The following is a 22683-nucleotide window of genomic DNA, read 5'->3' on the forward strand; positions in this document are numbered from 1 at the left end:
CTATTAGGAACGTATTTATGCTGCACGTACTTATGAATTTACCAAAGAGAACCCAATGACTTTTATCTTTCGTAAGTCATTTCTGCACTTCAGTATACTGCTTTGCTGCAACACATGTTAAAACTGTACACAGTAAGTAGCTCATAGTAGGAAATCATATTAACCGTCTGGCCTGGAAGTGACAAGTGAAGTGTGGATAAGAATGTCAGCACTCCCCACAGAAATACATTCAAACAGGCAGAAATCATTCCTTACGTAATAAAGAGCAAACAAATAAATTCAGGAAATCTCAGAAACAGTGGTGGGACATTATCACATTTTAAAAACCCTGGTAACAAGGAAAGAGAGGAGAATTCTAGATGAAAAGATATTGCTGCTTCTGTATGCAGCAACAGTGTTTTCTTTGAGAATGCAGTATATAATTTCAGAAGTAAAAAAAAAATTATTAAAAAAAATCAAGTGTTGTTTTCTATAGAACTGCACAAAAGCTAAATAATGCAGGATGATCATTAGAACAAAAAGGGTAATGAAAATAGACCCTTCATTTAATATAACTGAGCCATCCAGAAGTTTGGAATCTTGGTTAACCAGACATCTTTTAAGTTCTCTATAATCACCAAGAGAAAAGGAGCCTTTTGGAAGTATTGGTCTTTATTAATGATACAGATAGATTAGAATTGCTCACTTAGGTAGCCAAGATGATGACTCCCCTAGATTTCCCCTAACTCTGTCTTGTCTCTTCTCACATTTGTTTTTTGATGTCAGTTTTTATGACCCACCCAGATTAAAATGTTTTTCTCCTGGCCCTGATTCTTCTGCATACTTCCACCCTGGCTGCCCATCCCTCTTGGGATGCCTCCATGGACCTGCCACCACCATTCAGCCCCTTTGCCCACCCACTGTCAACTTTCTTCTCAAACCAAGCTCCTGTTCAGATCTGGGAAGCCTCTGCTCTCATCTCCTGCAATATGTTCTTAGTCTGGGTATTGCTTTCACTTCCAGTTCATCCTCAGTCAAACCCCTTCCTGAATCCTGGCCACCACAGCCACCACAGTGAACCACAGCCATACCACACTGGCATAGAGAACAAGTAAGGCTGTTGGTGAGTCTTGTCCAGTTTCCTCACTGTGCTCTCCTGTCTTCCCACACCCATCTGTTGTCTGCTCTTAGGCAGAGACAGGAACAGCCTTTCTACAGTGCATGTCTGCATTGTTCACTGCAAAATTCACCCTCAACTGTGAGATCAACTAGTACTGATAAAATCCCTCCCTCTCTCCACTTCCCCCTTCAGGGAGTATTAGCCATTTTCAAGAAGCAAATACAATTCATTCAGATGCATGTGTGTGTGTACACATGTATTTATCAACACAGATTATGTGTATTTAAGTATACTTATTTCTATATGCACACACATATGCATTTATGCAATCCTATTTATCATAGGAAGAACTGAGTGGTGCTGCAATTTTTTTTTTTTTTTTGGTAGCAGTAACACAAACACTTTATATGCTGTAACATATAACATATAACACAAACACAAAGTTTTATTGTAATATTTTGGGGGTTTTTAACTGTATTTTTTTTTCCCCAGTAAGCTTCTGATGTTATAGCCATGATGGCATTGTGAGTATCCATACCACCTTTCTGACCTGAGTGCATTATATACCATTACAGACCAGCAACAGAACACTGCAGAAAACTGCTCCCTCCCTCACTCTGTCTACCATGCACAGAATTTTCAAACACCAGCAACCCACTCCTGATTTATTGAGGTAATTAACTAGAAAAACGGGGCCACTTACTCTGCCTAAAAATCTCCATGTGCATAGCTTTAGAAGAAGAAGAGATTTTGCATTTTATCTTTAAAAAAAAAGATGCAATACAGATGAGAAGACTTTTAATTAACAATTTCTTGACTCCCACCGTTATGGCCATACATTCCCCAAGTGGACACACAGAAGCACATGGTGATCTGCAAGCAACTTCCCTCCTCTCCCCCATGAGCTTCAGATGTCACACATTTCACGAACTGTATTACAGAATTAACAGTCAGGACATATTTTGCTCAAAAATGTATTGAAAAATTCCAAAGTATAGTCTCAACTGTTGGATAAACACAAAAATGCCCCAGGTACCTTATTTAGTTCACTTATTTGCAAAGAAAACTTGAAGTTGATATAATGAGAGAAGGTAACTAATCCTGTCAGTAAGGCATATATCACAGGAAAGCAGAATTTGAATATGGTACTTAGGTCAACGTTTCAAAAGCTTTAAAGTCTGTAAGATGAACACAGTATTAGCAGGTGTTCTTCTCTTTCAAAGATTATTCAGTTATTCATATTTGCTTCCCAGATACTTCTTTTCCCTCTTTTCCTTCCAGTGCTACAAGTGTATTGCACATGTTAAGAGAAACAGTCTTGTAACGGGATTCCCCACAAACATTCATTCTCTTCTGCCTCATCTCCTTCTGCCACCAGCCTAGATTAACATCTCTGTTTCTCCATCTGAACTATTTTAGTTCTCGCAGCAGAAACTGCAGGTGATCTATTTCAGCAGAAAGCATGCTGCAATCTGCACTCTTTATCTTTGGCTTTTCACTAGCTGCAACAAGTCTCTCCTTTTTTCCCCCTTCCTAGATGTGCTTTTTTACTCGTCTTCCAAAACTTCTCATCTCTGTTATTTATTTCACTTGTACCTTTCCCTCCTTCTCTCACCCTGAGGTCTGCTCTGGCTCTACCCCTGCATTCAAAAGCATATGGGTCTTTTTCAAATCACACTTTCTCATAGTCCATACTGAACTTAACAAGCTGCCACAATTAGGGAGCAACAAATGCAATTACTTGCAAATTTATTTTCCTAGGTCTGGGAACCTAGGAAAATAAATACTTTTCACATAAATGTACGTATGAGGAGCACCTTTCTATAATTCATACTACACACCATGAAACAGCAATCTGATGGACTCTCGGGTCTGAAGTGAGTGGATATGAAAAGTGCACCCTTTTACTAAGCAATCTTGGGAAGGAGTAGCCTGAAACTAGATCTCTCAGTACAAGGGGAATTCTGAAGTATCTGAAAACATTTTTATTTTTAAATTTAAAAAAAAAAAAAAAAGCCCTTAAATATATTTCCCACAAAACAGCTGCTCCTCAATTTTATTTAGCAAATATCAAAATGAAGCCAGTCACAGCCTTCTCAACTTGCCCACAGCTTTTCCAAGGATGCTGAGAAGGACTTAACAAGAGGGATGGTGGTGCCCTGTCCTCCTCAGGCAGATTTGCAGAGCAGCCTGCAGCCATCCTCAGCCACACAGACACTGTGAGCTGCGCAGTGTGTCGTGTGTCTCACAGGCGATCTCTGCCCGACCTCCCCCTGGGGTGCTCTCATCTGCTTTTCCCTCTCCAGACCCTAAAACTCTGCTAAGCCCATAACAGATTTAATATGTATTAATTTAAGAGCATCAGTGCACTGCCGGAAAACAATGGTTTGATGCTTGGAAAATATATTCCTTTAATTGGTCTGTGGCTGCCCTTCTTAAATATTTATGTAAACTCTATTGTGTTCAAGGGCACAAGGGTTAAACCTAAATGAAGCTTCTAGCCTTGTATTTGTGTGAGTTCTCTCAAATGTAATCCTTGTCAGTTTTAGGCAAACTAACTAATTTCAGTTTTAGGTAAATCAAGAATAAATTTTCATTCTGTTGTCAAAGAAAGTAAAATATTTTTAACTGAAGATCATAAGATGGAACAGTAACTGGGACAGTGTAGGTCTGAACATGTTTTAAATCCCTTTGCTATGAAATATGGAGTAAAAAATAAAAATGAAATTCTCAATTTTTTTAATTAAAGTGAGCAAATGTCAACTTGGGGACTGTAATCAGAGACATTAGAATTGCAAATGAATACTTGTTTCATTTTTTTCCTTAGCTGTTTCCTGCACAAAATAATATTTAGGTTATAAAGGATCATCTTTTTGAAGAATCCAAGACTTGGCTATTTATGAAAATATATTATCTTTTTATTTTCTTTTTTCAAAACCAGATACTGTCCAACTGAGTAATTTCACAGAATAATGGAGTAATTTAGGCTGAAAAAGACCTTTAAGATCATCAAGTCCAACTACTGCCCTAGCACTGACAAGTCTACTACTAAACCATGCCCCCAAGTGTCACTTCTACACAAGTATTTCCAGGGACTGTGACTCAACCACTTTTCTAGGCAGCCTGTTCCAACGCTTGACTGCCCTTTTGATAAAGAAATTTTCCTGACATCCAATCTATACCTCTCTTGTGGAACTTGAGGCCATTTCCTCTTGTCCTACCTATTGTTACTAGGGAGAATAGATTGACCCCCACCTGGCTACAACCTCCTTTCAGGGAGTTGTAGAGAGCAATTAGGTCATTCCTGAGCCTCCTTTTCTCCAGGTTGAACCACCTTAGCTCCTTCAGCCTCTCCTCACAGGACTTGTGCTCCAGAACCTTCACCAGCTTCCTTGTCCTTCTCTGGACATGCTCCGCTGCCTCCATGTCTTTCCTGCAAACTAAATACAAGAGCCCAAAACTCAGCCAACCCATGATGAAAAATGGGTGAAACAGGTATTGATCTGCTGGCTCTTCCTGTTTTTCCCCCATCATTCCCTGCAAACAGAGAACACTACTTGTGCACCTGATGCGTTAGACAGTTGTCCCAAGCCCTGAGGTCTCTCGACTGCCCCCAGACTTCTTGTTGAGACTTTCAGGCTACCACCTGAAAAAACAGTATGATGTTTATGAGATAACAGGATGATAATCTGAAGTCCATAACAGAGTAGGAAGGTTTCTCTTGACATGTTTAAGCTGGGCCCCAGGAGGCAGCAGACTTCCCGAATAAGTGTGTCCAGTCTGCATGTTGGGCCTTCTGTTCCCATCAGAAGAGTTTCCTATGACAATGACCTGTCTTCTTTCTGTCTGGAAGTGGTTTTGACAGAGGGTGTAGGCTGACTTAACCTTAGTGACCCGTGCATGCTAGATGAACCCGCGTCCTCACTATTGTCCAGTTACACTCACAGAGCCTCACCCCTGTTACGCCAGACACCTGAGGAGGTGAGGTGGTCACACAGGTGATGTTCCTGCTGCACCGGGCAGGAACTTATTCCCATTGCTCCCTATCCTGTAAGTCACTGTGTTTAGTTCAGTCCCTGTGTTCAGAGAGGACAGGGAATCCTCCATATCACATGGGCTGTTGTCTGTTGGGCCTGTCTCAGGGAAGACAGGATAAGATTTCAGTAGTCTGTATGTCTGTTTGTTTGTCTATCAAACTACCTGATGCTCCTCAACCTGCTCACCCCCATCCCATTCTAATTTGAAAATTAGAAATTTTATTAATGAAGTGTTCAATATTTTGCAACCAGCTACTTCAACTGGGTACCATTACAACTGTTTTGGAGCCCCACATAATTAAATGCTGATTCCCAAACAGCAGATGAGGCAGCTGTCTATACAAGAGACATAAAACTCACAGAAGTGTCGAAACTTCATGAAATCCTGAAAGTTTAAAACATTTCTGTTGAAGAGATAATGAGCTTTAGAGGTTCTAATGAAAAGAATGTGGATTCAGATGGGAAGCAGACGAAGACTTAGAACACCTCTTCGACGTTAATCCATGCATGTGAACTCAGGACTACAGGCTGGTGACTCACCCATTCATCATTCCCCATGCTGAAAGGGTTTCAAGACTGGCTGCACAGCACTCATCTAGCACAGAAGGCTGTAGGTGTGGGTGTTTTAGAGTACATTCAGAGATGGACTCTCATGTGTCTTGCTATGTGACCTAGCAGCCAGACCATTTGCACCCCGAATTGTATCATATGACTGGTGCCAAATAGACAAAACTGTGCCGATTTCTTCCTAGGAAGGACCTCAGTATTGCTTGCCAGAAGACAGTTGGATTGGTAGGAAACCTGAAAATCCTCTAGCGCAGGTTTTCAGTAAAGCTGATATGAAATGCTGGGTCTTGTGGATGCCCTGGATATCAGACCCTGCTGGGATGAGCCACCTCTGACAGATCATAGATGCAGCATGCAATCTTATCTCCATCTGTATACTTCAATCCCAAAACATGCATTCCCATTGCCCCAGTGTTTAAATATTTCCAATTTTGTCAGATTCTGTAATTTTTGTTTGTTCTGACTGAAAGCTATTGTGTCTTACAAGTACAGTACAAAAACGTCCTTTATTCCAAAGGATATGAGGGTATCAACAGCATCATAAACTGCTGGAGAAATATGGAGTCACTGAAGTCAATATTAAACTGAGTATTCAGTGGAAAGATTTCATACCCTGTGCTGCACCAAGAAGTCAGGCATAGGGTTAGTCCTCAATTTTGTAATCTACATGCTATCCCATTGCTCATACACAACTGGTGACATCTTAGGGGTGATAAGGAGCGCATCAAAGGCATGGCCAAAGGGTGCATTGGCCATGCTGAATTTTGTTGTGAGGGTAGGCAGAAATTCTGAGTAGTAAGTTTTCCTAGCTATAGCTCTACTCTAATTATAAACTTGAGTTGTCCATCACCAACAAGCATTCCATATATATATTTATGTACCTTTGCTAATTTCAATTATGAAAAAATCCCAAGAAAATGAAAATCAGAAACAAAAGGTTACCAGTAAAAATTTTTAACATTTCAATTCCAACTATTTGCACCATTCTGATCCAATGTAGCCTTCTGTTAATGATGCATCTGTCGTTTTATTGACACCCTTAAACAGCTTTATTCTCTTTTCTAATCAAGAGACAAAGCTGATTATGTCAATCTATGAACTGGCATCTGAGTGCTTTTGTTAAAATGTAAGAAGCAATGAATATGACTATTGTTATGCTAAAACAAAAAACTTGGGAATTTTTACTGGAAAACCCAAGATAGCATAATATATAATGGCTAAATTAGAACAGATTCTTCCTATTCATGCAAATGCACATGTGATTGTATTATATAATTAAATGGAGATACTCTGTGAAAAATTAATTCCCAGTAATAGAAAATATAAAGCAAAAGTGATACATAATATGCCTGACTAAAATATGTGAGAAGAAATCATCAGATCATAAAATATCAAACAAATAAATGACAGACTAAGCTATCAATGCTCAAGGAAAAATTAAGTTATTAAATAATCCAAAATGCTTGCATGTCAGGACATGATTTCAGCTCCATCCTGCTGCTAAATCAGAGGTACCTACCCAGTAGGCTCTTTTAAGAAAATACTGTGGATGGGATGAAATGCTCACCATTGTAGGAAGGTCTTTATGTTTGTATTGTCACAGGTAACTCTGAAACCATCTCCCACACACCACCATGAATTGCTGCAATCTGTCCTACCTAAAAAGGCCAGCGAGAAGAGAGCAACAGGGAAATCCCACAGAGTCAGATGACCTTCAATATTTTGGGATGTTAGCAGTTTTCAGACTTGAAGATAACACAGAACAGTTTTCCCCTCAGTTGTGATCAAAGGCAGCAGACAGAGGTTATGTGTCTCTTCTGGCAGCACCAGATCTTCAAGACCACTACTGGTGCTGAGCTCCTGGCAGGAAAGCACTGAATCCTTTCCAAGGAACTCTACTGATTCCATGTATGCAGTTCCTGCTGACGGTACTGGGTGTCCTCAGGACAGAGCTTAAAGTACTGCAGTCTGACACAACTCTCCTGGCATCAACTGAGCTAAAAGAATTTACACCCTGAAGATTTAGTCTTCAGCTGCTGACTGTGTCAACCAGTGTTGACATACATCCAACCAACACATGCATATTTCCTGTTTTTCCTTAAAAAATTTCTGTTCTAAACTATCAGAAAAAGCCAAGACATTATAAGCTATCGTATCAAGGGCATTACATTTCATTATAGCTTCTGTGCTCCCTCACATGCACACCACACCTGTGGGTACAAACTACCGTTCTTCTACCATTTGCTCATCAAGGGATCATATCCTTTTGTCTCAGGTTACAGGCAGTGAACGGAATATCCATGACCTTCCACTTCGACCTTCATGGAGGTTTAGTCAGCAGGGAAGGTAGCACCTCACACTTTTGCTAAAATAGATCTTCAAGTACAAGCTAAAACCTTTACACAGTATATGTGCAGGTTAAGAATATGTCTCTGCGTAACTTATGGAGATGTCTACTACTTATAAGACCAATGGTTTTGCTCAATACTTCAAAACATCACTCTACTTCTGTTGCACATCATGAAATACCCAGTTGACTGAAAACAAAATTTTGGGAATGCTTTTAAGGAACTTTTTAAAGGGATAATAATTTTTCCTCTGCTGCAGGATCTCCTCTAACAGTCCACTCAGTAACCTGCTGTGACTAACCAGTTTGGTAAATTTCAATTCTGACTACCCACTAGTAAGGTTGGGCTGTTCACTGTTTAGTGAGAGAAAGGGAAGGTTTCAGAATGTATGCCCTTTGGCTTGGGAAGGTCTTCTTTTAAGACGGTCATGGTCTTCTTTTAAGCCACAAGCATTTTGCTCACACTGAAGTAGTGAGATTGATATATTTACAGAAGAGTTTGGAAACAAATTACACTCTTAACTGTAGCTTCCATCACATGTAGGATCATTCAGAGGTGACTGACAACAGCATCAAACCATCACAATATAAAATGCAAGTATCTGGAGTTGGGATTATTGATTGCTGTTATTTGTTCTTAATATTATTTAGAATATTCCTCTTAAAAAAAAAATGAAGTAAGCAAATTAAATCACAGCCTCATGTTTTTCTCACAAATTGGGGAATATTTTTAGTTTATAAGAGCAGGTAAATAAAAACAAAATTAAAATCATGAGCTACACTTAATGGCATAAATCCACATAGCAGTATTAACTTAAATACTGCTACTGCTAGGCCAGATAGTACTGGGTAGAGACAATATCTCATTAACACTGATACAAAACTGACTGTGGTGGTCACAGAATATGAACACTTGCATGTGTGTAGGACCTACAAACCAGTCACTAACAGATGAGATTCCCACGGAAAAGGGACTCTATATAATCTGAAGAACTCTCAAAAAATGCCTTTGAAAATCAGATTAATAAAACCAAACCCTACCACTGCACCTGGCCATGGCCCAATCACAGAATTCTTCTTGCCTGTGCTGGGATCAGTTCCGACCACAGCCAGCCACTGGACCTCTGCCAGCCACAGCAGAAGCAGGGGTCTTCCAGCAGAACAGGCATCACAGCCATTTCCATGCTTTTCCTTCTCTTCTTCTCCCCTGACACCCCCTCACCCCCCTCCCAACAGCTCCTCTGGATGGGCTAGAGGACATGGCCAAAGGAAGGGAAGTGCAGCCAAGACTTTGCTATGCCCCAGCAACCCCTCTCTGCTGTTGCAGGGTCACTGGCAGCCAGAATGATTTAGAGCAGCCTTCAGGCTATTCTAACTTACAGAGAGGGACTTGACTGACTCATTGCTGCTCCAGGACTGTGGGAACATAAAGCTACCTTAAAGCCATTTCAGTCATCCCTGCTTCTGAGCTGTGTTATTTTATCCCTGCCTGTGACTGAAAAAAACCTGAGAGTGCAGCTTGTTTACACATCTTGCAGCTGCAGCAAGGGGTGGTTTCCTGTGCCTTTCTTCTGCCTTTATTTGTTGGGGGGGTTTTTTTGTGTCTGTTTTGGCTTTATAGATAGCACTGGTAGTGTTCATAGCCCTGCACTCCATCTGAGACGGTGATTTATGGCAGTCTCTGCTCTATTGATTGGTCTTCCAAAGCTGAGGCGCCCGTCAGCTGCAAGGCTGCGGGAAGGCATGCTGTGCTGGAGTTTGCTGTCTGCAACCAGGGCAAGCAACATTCTTGTGGTTCCCATGCGTGCCATGCACATCAAGAATAATTTTGTAATTTAGCATCTTAATTTTTACAGAATCAAATGCTAGTGACAAGCCCAACAGAAGAGAGATCAACTGTTTCATTTCATTGCTTATCAGCTTTGCTTACATTTAAACTCTGATGGTATTTTGGATTAAATTTCTGCATCAATAATCTGTTTTGTTAGGCACAGAAAATATCAAACTACATTTATTCTACTAATTCCTGTAGCATTCATGCACTTACATATACTTCCATATTCTCTTTCTTTTTATATTTGACATTTTAATTTAATGCTCTTCATTGCCTATTTTTCACACTTACCCTCTTTGTCCTTTTCTTCTGTAATACCTTTATTAAATGAAATCTTTTTATAAAAAAGTACTTCCATTTTTTAATATTATTGCTTCTTCTCTATCACTATCTAGATTTAACATTTCATTAAGCAGACAGTTTTAGTTTTACTTTTCTTCAACTGCTCTTTCATTAGACTATTTCTTGTCTTAACTCTTTCATTTTATTTTTCTCTTCTGTAATTTGCTTTTACCCTGCCTAATGGACTTGTCTCTTTTGCAATTTGCTTTTACTCCCTGTTACTCTCCTTGTGACTTCTCTTTGTTGCTCAGTGCTGACAAGTGTTCTTCCCCATCCCCTGTGAGTGACAGTGACAGCATTTGAGTGGTAGCTGGCAGATTTAGGAACAGTAAGTATCTGTCTGAAAAGATTTTATTTGGTTTTATTTTTATTTTGACTATAAAATCAGACCTCTCGAATCCTAGAGCACCAGGGGGCATTGTTTCATTTAGAAAATAAAAATTGTCGTGATAGCTATTAACTTCCCAACAAGTCCACTGCAATACCGAACAGAGCCAAAGGGGGAAAAAAATGGAGCTATTAAGTCAAATGCAGCAACCAAGAAGGGTTACAGGTCAAACGTTTTAGTGTTTAAAAATGGGTATTATTCTGGAAAGCTGCTCTACAGTGAATCAGAAGTGCTGTACCCCTGACCTCCACCCCTGTATGCCTCAATGTTCAACTATAGCATCGAGGAGGAAATAAGGGACTGGGAGTTACAATGACAGCTCCACAGCAGAAACATGAATTTCAGCAACAGTGGAAAATATTGACTGAAGTATCTAGAAGGAGCAGGCAGTGACAGCCAAGGGAAATTACATATAAATGTAAAGAAACTGCGTGAACTGCCATTAAAATGAATGGAAATGTAAAGCAACAGGAGAATGGGGAATGTCCCTCAGGTCCAGCAGCTACATTTTAGTGAAATAATTAATAGGCTGCATTTCATAATGAAGTGCAGGGTAATAACAAACATAAGTGCAGCTTCACAGCTGGCTAAACTCACAATAGCAACAGGCAACTCTATTACCACTACTGAAACAATCCTGTTTGCCAAAGAAAAAGAGAAAAACAAGGCAGCAAAATTCTCTATAATTATGAGGGAAATCATCTATGTAACAACTTAACTAATGCCCAGAAGCTGAATGACTCACAGCATTAAGAAAATTAGAAAGGGTGCTCAGTAGTATTATATAATTCAGGACACGTACATTAGAATACCGTGGTCTTACCAAGCCAGCAACAAATTTAAGACCTATGCAATACAGGGCTCCAAACCCTGCAGATCACAAGCAAATGACTAATTCAAACCACTCTGCAGAATTAAGTGTGTAGCTGTTTACAGATTATGGATCTGCAAGTCCAAAGATGGATTTTTGTTATTTGGATGGGGGGTTTGTTTCTTTGTTTGTGGGGTCTTGTTTTGTTCTGGGGGGGAGTTGTTTTAGTTTTATTTTCATGCGATTTGATGCTTGCGTAGCCTCAAGAGTTCTTGCTCTAAGTGTGTTTATACAGAAAATAAAATGAAATGAAATGTAGCCACCTCTGAACTGCCTGCTGCAGGTGAAGACCTCCTGATGGAACTGATGGACAGCATTGTCTGAAACACGAACTCTGCTCACACCGCCAAGTCTTGCTACAGCTCTGTTAGCTCAAGTCATCTTGACTCCAGCCCAGGGCCAGGCCACATACAGACCAGAAATACAAACTAAGAACAAGCTAGATGTCATTTACCTAAGCCCCTAATTTCCAAATAAGTTAAATTTGGGTAAAAAATTACCCCTTTTTTAGTTTGGACCCCATTTATAACAAGAAGAATCACAGATGCCCTTGAGCAATATGTGCTGAACCCCACAGGAACTCCTGAAAATTCGTATTTCTCCTAGGTAGAGGCAGAGCCCAGGAGATACTGTGCATGCCTCAAGGTAAAGTCAGCTGGAAGGCAGCAGAAATCAGGTATCAAGTTCAAACTTGTACAGCAAAGTTCTTACAGAGCAACTATTTCATAAATCTCCACTCCTTTATATTGTCTTCAGCTTCTGAGCCTCTGCTGCTCTGCATCCCAACAACAGGGCACCACCTGGCACATTGTGCTGCTCCTCTTAACAGCATATTGATTCTCCATAGAAATGAGAATCACACATCAGACACTTCATGGTTTGCTGTAGGGACTTCTAAAGATTAGAGAAATACATGTCTATGTATATATAAATACAAATAAAACAACCAACACATCAAACACAAAAAGTTCCTTTTATCCCTCTATATTTCATGATTTCAAGTTTTTTTCCACTACTTGCACAAATACATTAAGTTTCTTTATTTTTACTAATAAAGATCATGCTGACCTCTCTCCTTTATAATGAAGAAACAACAAAGCATATATTCATATTACAAGTAACACATTATTACACACACCTATATAGAGCTAATTCAACTCCTGACATTTTCCTTACTATCAGTGCTATATTTTACCTACTTGTACATTATCATTTTATTGTGGCAACTCATATGACTTTAAATGCTCATTTTCTTGTTATATTATAAGCAACCTGTTGAAGTCTAATTGAATACCAGATAAGTAATTTAATCTTGAGCTTCTACTGCCATCTGTAATATTAAGAAAATATTGTAGGTAAATTATAACCATATACCCAATTGGTTGAGAGTTTACAGTTCTTCAAAAAAACATTCAGCACAACAGCTTGCAGTAACTCTGTATTATTTTTCATATAAACTATCAACAATATCTTTTATTTATTTTCTTGTACATTAGCATTTTAAAAATAAGTGTTTATGTTTATTGTTTCCTTCATTAATATTTGTTTTGGAAATAATATGGCTAAGTTTGAAATATAATGCTTACAATTAACAAAAATCCACATTCAGTGAATGCTTACCTGTGGAGCTAATGTATTTAAAACACAGGTTAAAGCTCAAAAACTGGTGGACACAACATCATTAACCCATCATCTAGATACAAATCCACCCGTGAAATTTGGAAGCATTTGGAAGCATTTTATATGCAAAGCCTTTGAATACATTTAGGGTAAGTCTTAAAATCTCCATCTGAAACAACCTTTTAGGATATCTAGAGAAAGATCTGTGAACAGATCTGCATTTTCAAAAACTGTTTTGAAATCTCAACCTAGGCAACTCTGTAGGGCTGCAGTTATGTTATATCTGCCATGTCCTAGACTGCAATGATAAAGAGAATGTTATTGTTCATTTCAATTTAATGTGCGGATAATACTGTCCCTAGGCACCAAATTTCTACCAAGGAGGTTAGATTATTGTATCCACATAATTAATTGCATTATCAACTTTCTTACTTTTTAAACATTTGCTTTTGGTTAGAGAAGATTATTGCACTGCATCTAAAAATGTCTTTACAATTAATTATCTTTCACTGCAGCAAGCAACTAGGAAATGGATATTAATCGTATAAGACTTTCTCAAATTGCTGGTATTATCTCATTTTTAATCACAGGTGGCATAAACATTGTGCAAGAAATGTGGCAAAATACCTATAGCTTCTGTAATATGCTTTCTTGCACCAAAATCATTCTGCTTTTTTATTTACATAAAATATTCCAGTTTGCCTTGGAAAGGCTCTTTAGCCTTCAATATTATCTGTGGGAAGTTTTACCACAGAAAACAAACATCAGCCATCAGTTCAAATCTGCCTTGCAGCCAGCGAGTCAGGGATGTCTTCCTAGGGGCTTTAAACCGGTTGTGCTCCCAGACAACACAGAACAATGCCAGCATCTCATTTTAAAGACATAACTGACACATTAAAGGCCCATGATTCTTAATTAGAAGCACTTCTTGACTCAAAAATGGAGCTGCTAATACCACTAAAATGCCTGTTTTCTAACCACCAGAACATCCTTGGTCCATTAGAGACACACTTGATGGTTGCACTGGCTCTGTCCACGGTGTGCCTGCAACACCCTGTGCTCAGCTAGTGAGTCCCATCTCCACTGCATGAGAGCACAGCAGACATTCCCAACCAGCCAACTGGGCTCAGCTGCCTGAGGTAAGTTCCTGGAGAGGGAAGAAGGTAAAAGGAGAGGGAGAAGGGAGAACAGAATCAAGATCAAAACAAAGGGGAACATCAATCTGAAAAAGAAAGGAATGGATTTAGAAGTCATCCAAAGACCCCGAAAGGCAGAAGACAAGAGAAAGAAAAATGCTGAACTCCAGGGAACAAGACAGCAGTTTCTTAATCAAGTAGGTCCAGACCTCATAGCTTTTAAAGAGCTGTCCTTTAACTAGAGCCTGGCAGGATGCCTGTGGAAACTACTGTAGAAACTAAGTTTGAAGTATTAACAATGCAGCAAAATCCATCAATGGAAAATTTAAAATTATAAAAATACTGCTCATAGGCCAGAAAACTCAAGTTTCTAACTCACAGAAACTGCAAGAGGCAAAAGGCATGTGTCTGTGCATACTTCTCCTGCCATACACCTGCTGCTGGCCTTAGAGTCAACAGGAAATCCAGCTATGGGAGCTGTCAGTCTCACCTTGACCATTCATACCTTTAAACATAAAATGACAAACATGAAATATTAATAAAACACGTTTCTGATTTGGGGAGTGGAGGAAGAAAGCCAGAAGCAGACACCAGAGAATACAGTCTTCATTCATATATACTCCCAGACCAAAAGATTGCTCCTTCTGTATTAATAAATTGTTTAAAATCTACTTGTGAAAGAAAACTACTAGATAAAAAAGCACAAGCCAATATAAGCTTTTTTGCAACTAGTGAAGCAGAGGTCTCATCTTGCAGCCGTGGTGCTGAAACTGTGCTGCTTTCATGTGTGTGCTTACTGCGCTGCTCACAATGTTATCATTTATATGAACTCATTCCTATCTAGCTTTTTACTTCAGCAGTTCAAGTTTTGACTGAAGTTTTAACCTTATTTGAGCCTTACACAAGGAACTGAGTTTACATCTTTCAGGTTTTTGTATTCCTGAACAGCTTGGTGCAATTATTTACTGGTTCATCTTAAACCTAAGCAATTGTGGGTTATATAAAGACTCTTTTACCTAATACCATCTTTTGGTCCAATTAGCACTAACATGTAGCCTTCCCGCTGCTCAAACCTGCACCACCTCCAAGAATGACTCTCCACAACTCACCTCAGAAGGTACAGCAAGGTTTCTCTTGTGCAAACCTGGATTATTTTTCTCAGAAAGTGCCTAAATTTCTCTGATGTTAACACAGGATGAACCTTCTGATTCTTGCAGGTGACACCATCTGCAGCTGTTCTGAAACAGTTTATGAGGCAGAATTCCCACTGAACAGTCTTTGCTTTCTTATGTCATCTCCTTCAGCTATTTCCTGAGTCAAATCCTGTCTGTAAGGCTTGTTTTCACTAACTCAGATCTTCAACAATGAGCTTTTTTTAGAGCAGACAATGAGAATAGATAACATATTGCTGCAAAGGAAAGGACAGCTATAGGAGGAAGGATGATGCGGATTGAGCAACGTACAGTTAAACGCAGTAAGGCTCATGAAAAGGAGCATGGCTCATACTTTCAAATGAACTTGGAAGATTACAGAGAAACTGCAAAGAAAGCATCATGACATGAAGTCAGAGATAGGAGAACTGTAGGATTGTGCAATGGACCCATTTCACAGGACTGCTCTAATAAAAAGCAAGATCCTGGTCAGACGTACTCTGAAGTATCTATCCAAAACATTTCGTACACTATTAAATGTGCTAGCTGGAATTTAAATTCAAAGCCTACATCTCTTTCACAGTTACTATGGAAGCGCCTACCCTCTGCATATTTCAGATCTACAGTCTTAGACTTGGCCTTCTTTGCATATTAGATTATAACAAAATGTCACTTCTTCCCAAAAATATCTCTGAAGACTGACCTTTCCCTTCTTTCATACAGCTAGAAATCTCACCAAGTGGCCATGTCATCTTGGCTCTCACAGCTACTGGACATGGTTTAGTAAGGATTAATTTCTACCTTCTTCATTCTGAGCACCTCTGAGGTGGGGAAGGAGGCCATACCTGCTCTTTGGATTTCTTCTCTCCTCTGTGTTGGGTGCAAACTTAGCTGCTCCACTAAGATTCTTGATGACTTTCCTGTATTCTTGGGGAAAACAGAGTTTTCAACTAAAGCTCCAATCTGCCAGCAGTACCACCCCTCCCTGCTCAGGTGTCCCTTTCTCATTACGCTACCAGCAGTTGAGAGGAGACTGCTCCACGCACCCAAGGCCCAGGATGGTTACCCCTCAGAGAACAGTGGGGATGTAGCCCACTCACTTGGGCCACTCAATATTCCCATTCCCATATCATTTTATAAAGCTAGACAGAGCCCAACTAAGATCTGTCCACTGCTGCTTTCTACATATGGTTATTTTCCTGGCTGATAATGGTCAAAAATTTTAGTGACCTATTGGCTGACATTAGCCAAGACAAAATGGATTTGCAGCTCATTTCTATTTAACAGATGGATATACCCAGATATATATATGTATATATATGTGTATATATATATATCCATAAATCCACCATTACAGAACTGAGGTCACTACTCACGGCAGATGTACAGGACTATGGCCTTTATGTATATATTTAATAAGGTTCTCATAAAGAGACCTCCCTCTGCTGAAGATGAGTAAGTCTGAATGAATAACTGATACCAAGCTGTAGCAGTTCTGTGGAGTAACAAAGGCCTCTAGGGCTGTCTGCATCACTTGCCACAAACGCTGGAGGTGCATAAACAAAAATTAATTTCACATATCCATAATTTTGTGTGTTTACATTACAATTGCGTCTGTCGCTAGGTTACACATCAAATAAAGTGTCCTTGCTGAGGACAGGACCATAAGATTCCATAAGACATGTAACCTAAGATCTTTTCCATTATGGTACAAACCAGACTTCAGTGATATTCATAAATATGATCATTCTAATATTGTCAAAGACTACTAAACTTTTTCTTTAAAGCAAAAGACCACTTACTCATTCTTGTCTAGAAAAAAGAAAGAAGTTCCAAATTGTTTGGAAACAGTAGACCTAAAAATTAACTGGAACTTAGTAAAAGGAAGCATGGAAGCGATGATATTTCCATACCCCCAATAGTTATTTATAGGAGAAGTATCTAAACACGTAAGAGCATATATAAACCTTACGAAATAGGTAGCTCTTTGTAGGAGTACACAGGACATAGTAAAGGGAGTTATCTAACACGTTACTCAAAATAGACCAGAGCTAAATATGCCGGCTCTGCTCACTTTCCAAACTTTTTTTTTTAATGCTGACCAAGCTCAGCTGGGCAAGACCTGCTTAGTACAGTCATTTTCACATTCCCACTGAACATATCAGCCCTGACAATATTTTTTTTTAATCTCAACAGCAGAAAGTAATATATAATTCCCTCTAACTCAGCCAGGAAAAAAAAAAAATCAAATTTAAGAAACTGAAAATGCAGATACAGTATTATGTAAAATTGCACAAAATTTTACAATGGTCTGATGTTCCTGATATTTTTATCTTAACACATCAAGGGTGATAGAAGCTTCTTTTTGCTGTCAAAGTGATCAAAGAGAGGTTGAGAAAGAATCTATAAACAGATGCTGCCCAGTGACAAACCTTAAAGAACAAGACTGTGGGGCCAGATGTTTGAGTGACCTTCGGACTACAGAACATGTTGGCATGGTGTTGATTTAGATAGCTGTTGGCAGGGGCTTTCGATCCAGCAGCTGAAAAAAAAAATCTAAATTATGGAAATATTTTTTCTCATCTTTCCCCTAACTATAAAAACTGAAACTACTGGTCAGTGGGGCTGATGGCTGTCAAAGAAGTTGAATTCACCACACAACCCTGCCAGTAGGTATCACATCAAAAAGGAGTTAGCTGAATGAACAAGAACATCTTCAGGCTGTGCCATTTTGCATCCCCCTCAACTTTCAACAGCTGTTTCTTGAGTGAATACAGATGCAGAATAATTATATGAAATGTTTTACATTTTCAATGTACTACATCATGTAAATATGTAATCTGTGATTACCTATGGGTGATATAATATAAACCACTGTCAAGAAAGGGTTTGGGATGTGGAATAGGAAATAGAATAATTAATCCATAATGGTGATCTTCTTAAATTATGTTCTTCATACATACTATATTTGTAGAATTAAAATGGCATTACAAAACAAAACCCCCAAAAAACAGCAAAGCAACAACAAATGCAGAGATAATTGATCACATACATTTTGTTTTTGTCAAATGGTAGAAGACCCTGGAAATTATTATTACATGAAACTTTAGCTGTGCTTCAATTTTCTAGATCTGTCTCAGTAAGCCCTTCCATTTTTTAATCCGATTGAAGAAATTAGTCACGTACGAGGAAATACAAAAGGAAAAGAGAAAGTCATCAATCCAAAATTCCAGCAGATACTCAAGTCTGAGCCACTGCACGCTACCAGAATAAATGGAGAAAGCAGAAAAAGTCTTGCTTTGTAACATTAAATGTGATTGAAGACTGTACAGTTCTTCTTACGCTTTTAGACATTTTGTCACTTTACCTGGAGAAATATACACTGCTTATTCTGAATTGCTGCTGATGTCCAGCACTTGTCAAAACCGCTATCTGTCAAGCACTTCACAAAGTGTTGCAAAATGACAGATCAGGATGTCTGAATAGATGGAGCCCCAGGAAAAACAGAACAGATAGAAAATTCATGACTCTAAACTACATCAAAGCGACTTCTGTCAACATCATGTCAAAAGAAGGAAAAAAAGAACTGTTCATTTTAGAGGGTTTTTTTCATTATATAAACACTTTTTTCACGTATGAGCTAAGTGTAAGGAAAAATTAACTTGGTGTACAGTATGATCATTTGAATGTGCCAAAAATACTCTTTAAATAATCCAGGAATAAGGAAACTTCTAACAGTAGATACTGTCTGGCAGTTAAAACCAATGACATCCAAAAGAAATGCATGAAGAATCTATCAGCTTAAAATAGGACAAACCATCTGGCTCCAAAGAAATAAAAGTATTCTGCTGTGCGTGTTTGTTGGGTTCACAGAATCCTACAACTGGATTAATTTTGTATTTCCTCTCCGATCAGTTTTGATCATCTCTACTTAGTCTGTCAATTGCACAACCCTAATTCAATGTTATATTGCAGGCAGCAGATTTAGTAATATCAAGACAATACTTTAATTTAAAAAAAGAAGCACCATCAACATAATCAGACCCTCCATTACAGAAAAATCCTTTAAATTGTTCCTCAAAGGCTCCAGAAAATAAGCAGGTTACGATACATGACTATATATATTCAAGTTAAACATAATAAAATTTTGAGAAAGAATCAGACACTCAGACTATTACAAGTAGTGCAGATCTAGAAACGCTTTCTGTCTCACATACCTTTCACCATAGGCCCCTGCCATCAGTACTAAATTCAAAGAAGTTTACTAATGCTGTACTGACTTCTAGAAATTAAGAGGCTAAATGACTCTGTGCAATGGGCTCAGTGGCTTTTAGAGCACTGGGAAGCACGAAGGACACACACTCATCAACTTGGAAAATGGAAAGTGGCGCACGATCAAGCGAGCATTAGCAAAGTACAGAACTTGCAGCAAGTTTGCAACTCTGCATTGTCTGCCTTTAGTGTCTCGGTGTCCTCTTTGCTTGCCGGTCTCTGGCTCGTGGAACCGTATGGAATGGGATGGGTTGGAAGGGACCTTTCAAAAGCTGTCTGGTCCAAGCCCCCACCCCAGCTAGGGACATCATTTTTCCATCCACTTTTTCAAAGGGCCTATAAAGCTGCTGCTGGCTCTGACAGGAGTGACAGCTGATCCAGAAACTGGCACTTGCTGACTGGCACAAACATGCTCCAATTTTCCTTGGAGAAGATGCCCATTAACCACTGGCCAGAAAAGTTTCGCTAGCTTCAAAACATGTGCAACATCTAAATGAGCATGAAGAGGAATAGCACCTTCTGGTTCAGGAAGGTGCTTTAGGACCCATTTAACATCCTGTTGAATGTGTACACGGCTGGGAATTGCGATCTATTAACACTGGAGTACAGTGGAAGGCACGTCTGCTTCTTACTGTACGCGGAACTCAATATATCTTGCTTCCTACTTACAAAAAGATGTTTATTACCTGTAACTGTACAGAGGTGTGTGCTTCACAGCAGCAGTGATTGGTAATAAGCCTCCTTTTCTCATTTACATTGATAGCAAGCATTAGTGAAGATATATGCATTTCATTTCATGGTTCAGAAAGAACAAAGTATATGTATATGTGATAGCAGTGGGTGGTTAATGAAATGGTCTGACAAACATAAGCTAATACATAATCATACCAGAATGTGGACTGGAACACCTGTTCCTGCTTCACAGGCTTACAATTCTTAAAGAAAAGTTACTATTCTCAAGAACTGAAATCACTACTATTTAGACATCAATATGCTTCGAGCAAATTTTAGTCATTTTTTTTGCAAACACTAAAGGGGGGAATTTTAATGATATCAAATCTCTTTTGCTTGTGTCCTAAGAGTAATGAAAACTTCACACATGCATGAAGCTCCAGTAATTATTTTAAACTGCCTTCTGTTGTCCCCCTGAGGAACACGGTGGTATTTGTTTGATGCAGTTTAATTAGTGTCAGGGTAATTAATGCTATGCATCTACATGAGATCAAACCCCTTTCTTTGTAACACTCTGGTAACTAAGAACTAAGAAAAGGAAGTGGCTTGAAAATATGGAAGCTTGGTAGGCTAGATTCAGAAACAAATCGAATTGCTCAAATCTGCATTTACGTACCCAAAATATTAAACACATCCAGCCAAGTCAGAACCTACAAGTGTGAGATTGGGATCATAATGCATTAGAACGGTGCTGTAAGACAGGAGACCCACTGCTACCCATGTAAGTGAAATGCTTTTTCTATGGATGTAATCAAATTAAGTGAAACATTCATGGACACCATGCACCTTGTAAGGAGTTTAAATCCTTTAATAATGAAATTATATACTTTTGCACAACCAGATCACCATAGTTATTTATAAGCAGCATGTGGTGCTACCATGTGCTGATATATTTTCCTAAATAAAAGCATCATTTGAGTTTAATGAATGAATGTGATTCTGCTTTAATGCCTGAATAAAATTTGCATTTAATTGAATGTTCAGTCTCCACTTCAAAATAGTGTCCTCTACAAAATGGACCAAGGAGGCACCAGAGTGCAGAAGTTGGAACATACAGAAATTCCAGACACACACACTGCACACACTACATAAATCCTTTTTAACTGTTTCTTTGGTAATAAGGAACTGCAGTATAAATCTCACAACACACAAACTCGGGGTGAGTACAGGCTTAAGGAAATAGCTCCAGTTATCTTGACTGGATAAATTATTATATCCCAGAGGTTATTCTGTTTTTTCTAATAAAGCTTCAGCAGGAAAAAGGAAGGAAGGAAGGAAGGAAGGAAGGAAGGAAGGAAGGAAGGAAGGAAGGAAGGAAGGAAGGGAGGGAGGAAGGGAGGGAGGAAGGGAGGAAGGGAGGAAGGGAGGGAGGAAGGGAGGGAGGGAGGGAGGGAGGGAGGGAGGGAGGGAGGGAGGGAGGGAGGGAGGGAGGGAGGAAGGAAGGAAGGAAGGAAGGAAGGAAGGAAGGAAGGAAGGAAGGAAGGAAGGAAGGAAGGAAGGAAGGAAGGAAGGAAGGAAGGAAGGAAGGAAGGAAGGAAGGAAGGAAGGAAGGAAGGAAGGAAGGAAGGAAGGAAGGAAGGAAGGAAGGAAGGAAGGAAGGAAGGAAGGAAGGAAGGAAGGAAGGAAGGAAGGAAGGAAGGAAGGAAGGAAGGAAGGAAGGAAGGAAGGAAGGAAGGAAGGAAGGAAGGAAGGAAGGAAGGAAGGAAGGAAGGAAGGAAGGAAGGAAGGAAGGAAGGAAGGAAGGAAGGAAGGAAGGAAGGAAGGAAGGAAGGAAGGAAGGAAGGAAGGAAGGAAGGAAGGAAGGAAGGAAGGAAGGAAGGAAGGAAGGAAGGAAGGAAGGAAGGAAGGAAGGAAGGAAGGAAGGAAGGAAGGAAGGAAGGAAGGAAGGAAGGAAGGAAGGAAGGAAGGAAGGAATTCGGAAGGAAGGAATTCGGAAGGAAGGAATTCGGAAGGAAGGAAGGAAGGAAGGAAGGAAGGAAGGAAGGAAGGAAGGAAGGAAGGAAGGAAGGAAGGAATTCGGAAGGAAGGAAGGAAGGAAGGAAGGAAGGAATTCGGAAGGAAGGAATTCGGAAGGAAGGAATTCGGAAGGAAGGAATTCGGAAGGAAGGAAGGAAGGAAGGAAGGAAGGAAGGAAGGAAGGAAGGAAGGAAGGAAGGAAGGAAGGAAGGAAGGAAGGAAGGAAGGAAAAAGAGAGAAAAAAGAGAGAAAAAAGAGAAAGCTTCTGAATTTTTTCTTTACAACCAAAGAAATACCTTTGACACCATTAGTTTGAAGAAGAGAAAAAAAT

The 22683-nt window shown here is 39.4% G+C and overlaps 1 protein-coding gene across 1 annotated transcript in view; it reads right to left on the reverse strand.

The window, feature by feature from the left end:
- The window catches only part of LOC116452268 (cytochrome P450 7B1), a 40592-nt gene extending 29103 nt beyond the window's left edge, over window positions 1-11489 (reverse strand). Inside the window, exons 1-2 of the mRNA XM_032126535.1 lie at window positions 11484-11489; window positions 8313-8318 (exon numbers count right to left, since the gene is read on the reverse strand). The gene's annotated coding sequence lies outside the window, so the exon portion shown is untranslated. The remainder of the gene's footprint in view (window positions 1-8312; window positions 8319-11483) is intronic.
- Window positions 11490-22683: the final 11194 nt, after the last annotated feature.

This window comes from Corvus moneduloides, chromosome 1, assembly GCF_009650955.1.
Source record: "Corvus moneduloides isolate bCorMon1 chromosome 1, bCorMon1.pri, whole genome shotgun sequence".
NCBI classification, from domain to species: Eukaryota; Metazoa; Chordata; class Aves; order Passeriformes; family Corvidae; genus Corvus; species Corvus moneduloides.